Source organism: Pan troglodytes, chromosome 5, assembly GCF_028858775.2.
Source record: "Pan troglodytes isolate AG18354 chromosome 5, NHGRI_mPanTro3-v2.0_pri, whole genome shotgun sequence".
NCBI lineage: Eukaryota > Metazoa > Chordata > Mammalia > Primates > Hominidae > Pan > Pan troglodytes.
This window is the reverse complement of record NC_072403.2, coordinates 133,411,683-133,421,059: the sequence shown is the minus strand read 5'-3', so window position 1 is coordinate 133,421,059 and position 9,377 is coordinate 133,411,683. Positions and strand designations below refer to the sequence as shown.

The following is a 9,377-nucleotide window of genomic DNA, read 5'->3' as shown; positions in this document are numbered from 1 at the left end:
ATATCCAGGAGCACTGCTTTTCCCTGAGAGGTTACATCATCTGCTGGCCACCCACCCCTAGGTACCTCTGAGAATAGCATAATAACATACCAGGCTAATGAGAATATTTTCATTATGCTCTCACAAGTATGAAAACTTATGCTGATTAAAATAACTAGTGCCGTCATGACTTAACCACAAATTTTGGTTGTGTTTTTTTGTACATTAATCATTATTTAATAGACCACAGATGTGTCAAATAGCAATTTTCTAAACACTGATTTAATTTTTTTTAATTGGCGAAGTCAGTTGAAAGTGCCAGTGTGTTGAAAGAAAACTCTGGGTGCTAAAAATAATTTAATTTTCTGTACCTAAATTCTGCACAGAACTTGATTTAGGGTCTCATTATCTTGTTCTTAGAAAGGGAATTTTCACGTGGTTAATTTAGTAGGTAAAGTTATATAACAATCTTTTCTAAATATGCTATATCTGACCTGACCTAAAACAAAAGTCAAAGAATCAGATGTAAGATGTACTGAATCAAAACTCCCTTAGAAATAATGTCCAAAATACAAAGTTGTTCATTTCTCCTGAAATATCTTTTTAAGTTTTCAAAGTCAATTGATTAGAGTTGCACAGAAAATAATATTCAGAAAAGTTGAGATTTGGCCAGGCACAGTGGCTCATGCCTGTAATCCCAGCACTTTGGGAGGCCAAAGTGGGTGAATCATTTGAAGTCAGGAGTTTGAGACCAGCCTGGCTAACATGGTGAAACCCTGTCTCTACTAAAAATACAAAAATGAGCCAGGCTTGGTGGCAGGTGCCTGTAATCCCAGCTACTCAGGAGGCTGAGGCAGGAGAATCGCTTGAGCCCAGGAGGCAGAGGTTGCAGTGAGCAGAGATCACACAACTGCACTCTGGCCTGGGTGACAGAGGGAGACTCTGTCTCAAAAACAAAAACAAACAAACAAAAAAACAATGTTGAGATTTGTCTCAAAGATATTCTTGTGTTAAAACTGTCAGAGTATACCCTAGTGAGAGAGGAAAAAGAAAAAAATCAGATTGAAAGTTTAGCCAGGGTGTGAGTAAACTCAGGATGTGACATTACATAGTAGTGGAAAGCCATGAGCAAAGACACATTTTCCTCAACATAGAAAGGAGATAAGTCATTTTAAAAGCAAGGAGCTATTAGGGGAAATAGTCTACTGATGTGAAAATCATATCATAGTTCCATTTTTCTTTCCTGTGTCAGTAAATTCATGTATTTGGCAGAATCTATAAATGATTTTCTTGCTTATGGATATTATTTCTATTACAGTGAGTATGACTCATTATTAAAGACAGCCACAGGGGAAAATGACCAGAGAAACTACCAAAACGTGAAATACTGCCAACGTGTGAAGACGAGGTTGCATACATTTTAAATTCATTCATTCAATGCCTTTAAATTTCTTATCAAGTCCTAAGAATGATACAATGGACTTTGGGGACTCAGAGGAAAGGGTGGGAGGGGGCAGGGCATAAAAGACTACACATCAGGTACAGTGTACACTGCCCGGGTGACGAATGCATCAAAATCTCAGAAATGACCACTGAAGAACTTATTCATGTAACCAAACATGACCTGTTCCTCCAGGTGGTGAGAAAACCTATTGAAATTTTCAAAGAAATGTTAAAATTTTAAAAAAAAGTAAAAATAAAATATCGTACCAGAATTAGGACAAAATATGAGACAAAAACTAAAAAGAGCTCACCACCTTTAAAAAAATCTAAAGGATGTATTTCAGAGAGAAGTATTCTCAGACAAACTATGAGATACAAGAAGGAATAAACAGCAAAAATAGAATAAATGTAAACCACTGACTGGAAAAAAACTTCATGCCAAGTGAAAGTAATTTATTTAAGATGCTTTTTAAGTGATTAGAAAATATCTAACCTAAATAAAATGAATACAGTGAATTTTTATCCTGATAAATTATTTCCACTACTGATTCTTTTACTCTAAACACCTTTTAAAAAGTAATAAATATTCAACTGGCATTGCTGTTTTATACCTTCAGCTATCATGAGCATCACTGTCCATTGTCAATTTCTTATGATCATGACACTGCTTACTATGGTTGTGATAAGGTAGCATGGTAAACTTAAAATACACATGCACACCGTCATACACACATTTAGCTAGACATTAATAATAGTCACATTTTAAAAAATCTGTTGCTACTGAGTAATATCTTCTTCCAAAGTGTCATAACAGTTACATAAAGCATTCCCAGAGTCAGAACCTTCAGAAAATAAAGCAAATTATTTTCTCGATGCAAATTCTCCACGTAAATGTCTTTCCTAAAGATGTGGTCTACCTCTGCACAGTGGCAGTATCATAGTCAATGAGGTTTATCCAATGTGTGATTATTGTTAATTGAAAACTTTTCCCAATACCCCACCATGATGACTTGAAATATAGTCAGCATGGGCAATTTTTGAGTGTCTTTATGGAGACTGAACAAAAGAAAATAAATAAATAAGAAGAAGAAGATATGGCCAAGAGAAAATATATTATATTCAGAGCATATTATGAGAGTCATTTTTCTGGGTACATTTTTTCCTGTGAATTAATTTCACCATGCCAACCCTTACCATATGGACTGGGCATGGTGGCTTACACCTGTAATCCCAGCAATTTGAGAGGTAGAGGCAGGTGAATTACTTGAAGCCAGGAGTTTGAGACTAGCCTGGGCAACATGACAGAACCCTGTCTTTAGAAAAGATACAAAAAAATTGGCCAGGCGTGGTGGTGTGTATCTGTAGACCCAGCTACTCCAGAGCCTGAAGTGGGAGGATCACTTCAGCCTGGGAAGTCAAGGCAGCAGTGAGCCGAAATTGCACCACTGCACTCCAGACTGGGCGACACAATGAGAACCCTGTCTCAAAAAAAAAAAAAAAAAAAAAAAGCCATGGTGAACGTAGAGTCCAAAGACATGCTTTTTTTCTTGATTACTTACAACTACTAAATAATCTATAAGATATCTTCTGATTCTAAAATTCTATGTTGCAGTTATTGTTGCATGCGTATTCTGTTTTTTAAGCTCTAAATACCAAAAGAATTTGGATTATGTGGCACCTAATAAAATCTAGTATAACAGTGAATCCATGAATTAGCAACATAGCCATGATTTAAGATTTTTTTTTTTTTTTTTGGAGACAAGGTCTTTTGCCCATGCTGGAGTGCAGAGGCACAATCACAACTCACTGCAGCCTCAGCCTCCAGGGCTCAAGTGATCCTCTCACTTCAGCCTCCAGAGGAGCTGGACCTACAAGCACATGTCACCATGCCCAGCTAATTTTATTAAATTTTTTGCAGAGAGGGGGTTTTGCCGTGTTGCCCAGGCTGGTCTCGAACTCCTGAACTCAAGCAACTGGCCTGCCTCAGCCCCCCAGAGTGATGGAATTACAGGCATGAGCCAACATGCCAAGTCTTTGTTTCTGTTTCAAATTTATGAACTACAACCGATTTCTAATAGTCTTTAGTATCCCAAATATCTGCAAAACTGAAACATTTTAAATTTTCAATCAATGAAATATGCACATAGTACAATATTATATGATATTCCAAAGGAACTAAAAATTATACAAAGAAAAATAGGTTTTTTCTCACACTACTGCTCAACTCCTTTTCCAAAATACAATCACTTTTACCATATTTTATATTCTTTTAAAAGTAATCTACATATTTAAAAATAAATAAGCACATAAATACTATGGAGATGTATAATTCGAAAAGTAAGGAGTGTGGTGTCGAAAATGCAACATTCTCCTCCTAAAGCAACAAAATAAAACAACAAACACACATGCACACACATGTAAGTAAAGACATAGGTAAAAGGTGACATGAAAAACTTGGTAATTAATGATGCAGTCATAACAGAAAATAAAAAGATAAAGACAGCAATGGTGATGTTACGTAGGCAAAGCAAAAGCCTTGGGAAAAAACTGCTTTGCCTTTGCAATGTAGTGGGGTGGAAATCATACTGACTTTGTTGTCAGATAGATCTAGATTTAAATCCTGTGATAGCCCCTTATTAGCTACATGGCCGTAGGCAAAATAACTAGTTCTCTAGTTCATTTTCAACTTCAAAAGTGTAATAACAGGTAACAGATCATAATGGAGTCCTGAGGATTGGATGAGAGGGTGTTTGTATGAGATTTTGCATATAAAATTCTATTTCTCACTGCTTTGAAGATCATAGACTTAAACATCTTTCATAGCCCCGTTTTTGTTTGTTTTTAGAAACAGCATCTTGCTCTGTTGCCCAGGCAATGGCGTGCTCTTGGCTCACTACAGCCTTGACCTCCTGGGCTCAAGAATTCCTCCCAGCTTAGCCTCCCAAGTAGCTGGGAATACAGGCACATACCACCACACCCAGGCTTTTTTTTTTTTTTTTTTTTTTTTTTTTGTACAGAAGAGGTCTCACTGTGTTGCCCAGGCTGGTCTCAAACTCCTGGCTCAAGTAATCCTCCCTCCTTGGCCTCCCAAAGTGTTGGGATTGCAGGCCTGACCCATCATGCCCAGCCCCATGGCTCTTTTTAAAAAGAAAAATAAACAACACAACAACAGCAACAATAAAGCAATCAAGTAGGTAGAGTAAAACTGCATGACCTCACAGTAATGCAAAATCCCATGTAAAATGCAATTAGGAATCATCTCCTAGGCCCCCGAACCTCCCAGCCAGCCAGCTGCACCGGCTCACCTGTCATTTTATTATCCCTGCAATCATCTGAGTCTTTCCTTTTCTTACTGACATTTTTTTAACCTCACTTATGGCAATATAATGGGGTTCTCCTACACGAAAAATTAAGATAATTTTCACTATGAATACAGCAATAATCCCATCACTTAAGTAAAAAGCTAAATTACCTTCAATGTACTGTTTTTAATCCTGAAACTAAAATTAAATATACTTATACACACATAACTCCGTTTACCAAAGCAGATACAAATAAAATATATTTTAGAACTATGACCTTTTGCAACAAAAACTTTCTAATGGCTAACTTGAAAATATTCAGAAGAATTTGTTATCTAGGATAATAGAATACTCCATTTTACCAGATGACTGCAGGTTTATTATACATATAAGAAAGTCCAACTGGAAAATTATGCTGTTTGTGGACTTGTATATCAAATTAGCTTTGAGTCAGTCAGTTATTTGACCTAGAGGCCCTTTGGGCTTGCCTAGGAGCCACACCCTCATTTGTAATCTGCCCCAATAATCTAATGTCATTGAAATGTATTACACCATTCCCTTGATACTGATTTTACATGGATATTTGATTTTCTCGACATAAAGTTATTAAATTTAAAAAATGAACAAATAAATACAGAAAGCCTATGTTGTCATGGGTAACAAGAATTTATTGAAAGCTTTTTTCTTTCCCTCACTTGCACTACCAGAAAAAATGCAGGGAGGGAATCATTGACAAGCTCAGGCCTTGGATTAGTCTGCACCAACTCTCCCAGATAGCCTTGAAAGAAGAATAAATATGAGTGATTCTGACAGGAATCCCATGAACATATCAGTTAGGTAATTTTTTCACAAATTCCACCTGTCTGCGGCAGTGACTATATTAATATAGAAACAAGGGCAAAGAAAGTTACCATTTTTTTAATGAAACTGTTCACAATAAGTGTTATTAAACAAATATTATAAACAAGGTCATGATAAGCTCTGCTGAATCAGAAATGTACACGCATATCTGGTTCAGGGTCAATAAGCATGAACATTTTTCAAAAAACAATCGGTCAATTTCATGAATTTGTTAACTGCTAGAACTACACTTTTGAACACCAATATTTACCTACTAAGAAATTATTTTTCTTCCTTTTAAAATTTTTTGTTTTGTAAAAACACTACACGCCTTTAGAGCCTACTTAGAAATGACAAGAAAATGATTTAAGGGACTACTGTAGAAAAAAGATTTTTAAAACACATTTTAAAATTTAGAGTAACTACTGGCTTTTGAAAATGGCATACATTTTTAATAGAATATACCTAAATTAGTTTTGTATATTTAATAATTTTCAGAATAATTTATATGAGCACAGAGACCTATGATAAAGATTAATATTAAAGATAGCGATAAAATTAGTCATCAATGATATAAAAAATAAATAAAATTATTTATATCTAGATTCCATCCCATCCTCACCTCTTTTTACTCTCCTTTAAACCTCCCTCTAGGTCCAAAGAATGTTTGAGTACAAATTTAGGGAGAACAGTCAGTAATTTCCACTGATAATAAATATCTCAGTTACTTTAAATAATTACAACCTTAATTTTTTTTTTTTTTTTTTTTTGAGATAGAGTCTCACTCTGTTGCCCAGGCTGGAGTGCAACGGTGTGATCTCAGTTCACTGTGCAACCTCTGCGTCCTTGGTTCAAGTGATTCTTGTGCCTCAACCTCCCGAGTAGCTGGGACTACAGGCATGCGCCACCACATCCAGCTAATTTTTGTATTTTTTTAGTAGAAACAGGGTTTTGCCATATCGACCATGTTGACCAGGTCTTGAACTCCTGACCTCAAGTTTTCTGCCTGCCTCGGCCTCCCAAAGTGCTGGGATGACAAGCGTGAGCAACTGCACCTGGCCAAGATTCTTATCATCTGCTGTTAATAATAGCATCTAAAATGTATTGCATGTCTGTAAGTCAACATATATACTTAATTTAATCTTCATAACACCTTATGAGCTAACTATTGGATTCTTTATGTAATAGATAAAGAAAATAGAATTAAAAGAAGTTAAGAAGCTTGCCAAAAGTTCCACAACTCATGGGTGACTAAGATCAGAACTTTGGTCTATCCTACCCATTTTTCTCTAATCGTCTCATGAGCATTGACCAAAGACAAAATCTGGAAAAAAAAAAAAAAGATAATTTTCTATAAAGGGGTTTACAGTGTTATTGGTGGTTTTTGCAGGATTTTTCTTTGAATTAAAAGATTCAGACTTCATAATCATCTTTAAAGTATCCTATATCTAACAGTTAGTAAGAATTATTACCTGTATATCACATAAATCATTAAAATGTTTTGTGAGTTCTTTGGACTTTTTGAAAGAGATACACTAAGTTTGCTGCATGATGTACAAATTCCCCACTTAAGTTTCTGAGAGTTTGTCTTAAAATAGGACCAAAAGAGTCAGTAAAAGCCATTCTATCCAGCACTTTAAATAGCATTTATAGTGTTACATATATAGTTACATCCAAGTTTTTGACAATAATGGGTTAAATTAATGATAGCTATTATTAAAATATAAAAATAAATATTAAAATTAGACCAAATTTAATTAAAATATTTTAACTGGAAGTATTAAGGAAGGAATAGTTTTCAAGTACTTTTATTTTTTTATTTTTTTCTGAGACACAGTCTAACTCTGCTACCCAGGCTGGAGTGCAGTGGTAAGATCACAGCTCACTGCACCTTGATCTTCTGGGCTCAAGAGATCTTCCTGCCTCAGTCTCCCAAGTAGCTGGAACTGAAGATGTAAGCCACCACACCCAGCTAATTTTTTAATTTTTGTAAAGATGAAGTCTCACTATGTTGCCCAGACTGATCTCAAACTCCTGGGCTCAAGTGATCCTCTTGCCTCAGCCTGGCAAGTGCTGAAATTACAGGTGTGAGCCACCGCACCTGGCCTTTTACAAGTACGTTTTATAAAAAGTTTAGATTAGCTATCTTATTTAGTGCCTCTTATGTTGGACAAAGATCCTGAATACTGTTCCTTGGGGGCCCTTTGCTGCCTAACTTCTGCCTGTTTTCTTATTTATTGATTGATTTTTATGAGACAGGGTCTTGCCCTCTTGCCCAGGCTGGAGTGCAGAGATCATGCTCACTGCAGCCTTGAATTTCTGAGCTCAAGTGGTCCTCCTACCTCAGCCTCTGAATAAGTGGGACTACAGGTATGTGCTATCATGCCTCGCTTTTTTTTTTTTTTTCATAGAGACATTTTCAGAGTATCTTTTGTAGAATCTTGCTGTTTTGCTGAGGCTGGCCTTGAACTCCTGAGCTCAAGCCATCCTCCTGCCTCAACCTCTCGAAGTGAGGATTACAGGTATGCACCACCTCACCCCACCCTCTCCCTGTTTTTGCTTTTTTAAATTTTTTTGTTTTGTTTTATGTTTTTGGGGGATTTTTGTTTGTTTGTTTGTTTTGTAGAGACAGGGTTTCACCATATTGTCCAGACTGCTCTTGAACTCCTGGACTCAAACGATCCATGTGTCTTGGCCTCCCAAAGTGCTAAGAGTGCAGGCAAGAGACAATGCATATCTGGTCTCTGCCTGTTTTAATGTGCAAGAATGGGGATTCCATATGCCAGTATTTTTAGAAGCATTCAGTTGAGGGCTGATAGACATATTCCTAGCCAGAGAGAAGCTGCTTTTTTTCCCTTTTTGGTCACTGCCACTCCTCTCTGTTGACAGGTGTTGCATATTCATCACCGTTGCTTTATTCATCACCATTGCTTGCTTCTGCTGGAAACTAACCTCTGCTTGTTACCTCCATCACATAGCTTCTCAGCTTTGCTTTCTTTTCTTTTCTTTCCTTTTCTTTTTCTTTTCTTTCTTTCTCTTTCTTTCTTTTTTTTTCTCTTCTGTCTTCAACTGTTTCTCCTGCTCTTCTTGGCATTCAACCCACAAATGTAGTATTTCGCAGACTTCACCAGCCCATCATAGTAATTCTTTCTTTTTTTTATTGATGAAGCAGATGGGAAGAAATCCTTGTTGAGCTTTCTACTCTTCATAGGCATGTTCATTGTTTCAGGAATTCAGGGGAGGTTTTTTTTCTCTGAAAGGCTTTTGTCCTGTCTACATCTGGGATCAAAGCTATCCTGATGTGATAAGTCCGATTTATATCAACGTAGCTAAACTGGAACTACATTTCCCAGAATCTTCTTCCCTGCATATCTTATTTAGCATGATCCACAGGAAGCATCTTGCAAATGAAGCCTGAAATGAAAGATTCACCATATTACTTTACACTCAGGCCAGCGCAGGGCCTGATGCATCTTATGCACATCTGGACTTTTCTGCTGGCTTACCGATTGGCAGGGGCAGGAGCTAGGCCAACAGCATCTCCAGCTCCTGCTGGGCCTCCTGCTTCAGCTTCTTTAAATCCTGAGCTAGGTGCATATTGAAGGAATCCAGCTTCTCCTGCAGGATGCCTCATTAATGGAAGCTGGAAGCTCAGAGGTAGTGATGGGATTAGCTATACACCATCACTTTCCTAACTCAGGGCTACATCACCTTTTCAGCTTTGTGTAAGGAACCTTGATCACTTCTCATTTCACTCTAGTTTATTACATTTGATGCTATCGTGCCAATTGGATCTAGTAAGCAGGAAGTGAC

General features: G+C 36.9%; 1 non-coding gene across 1 annotated transcript; it reads left to right on the top strand.

Annotated features, from left to right (window-relative positions):
- Nucleotides 1-2,337: 2,337 nt before the first annotated feature.
- On the top strand, nt 2,338-2,478 carry LOC112209554 (U4 spliceosomal RNA). The gene has a single exon (XR_002944393.1). It is a non-coding gene; the product is annotated as a U4 spliceosomal RNA (small nuclear RNA).
- Nucleotides 2,479-9,377: the final 6,899 nt, after the last annotated feature.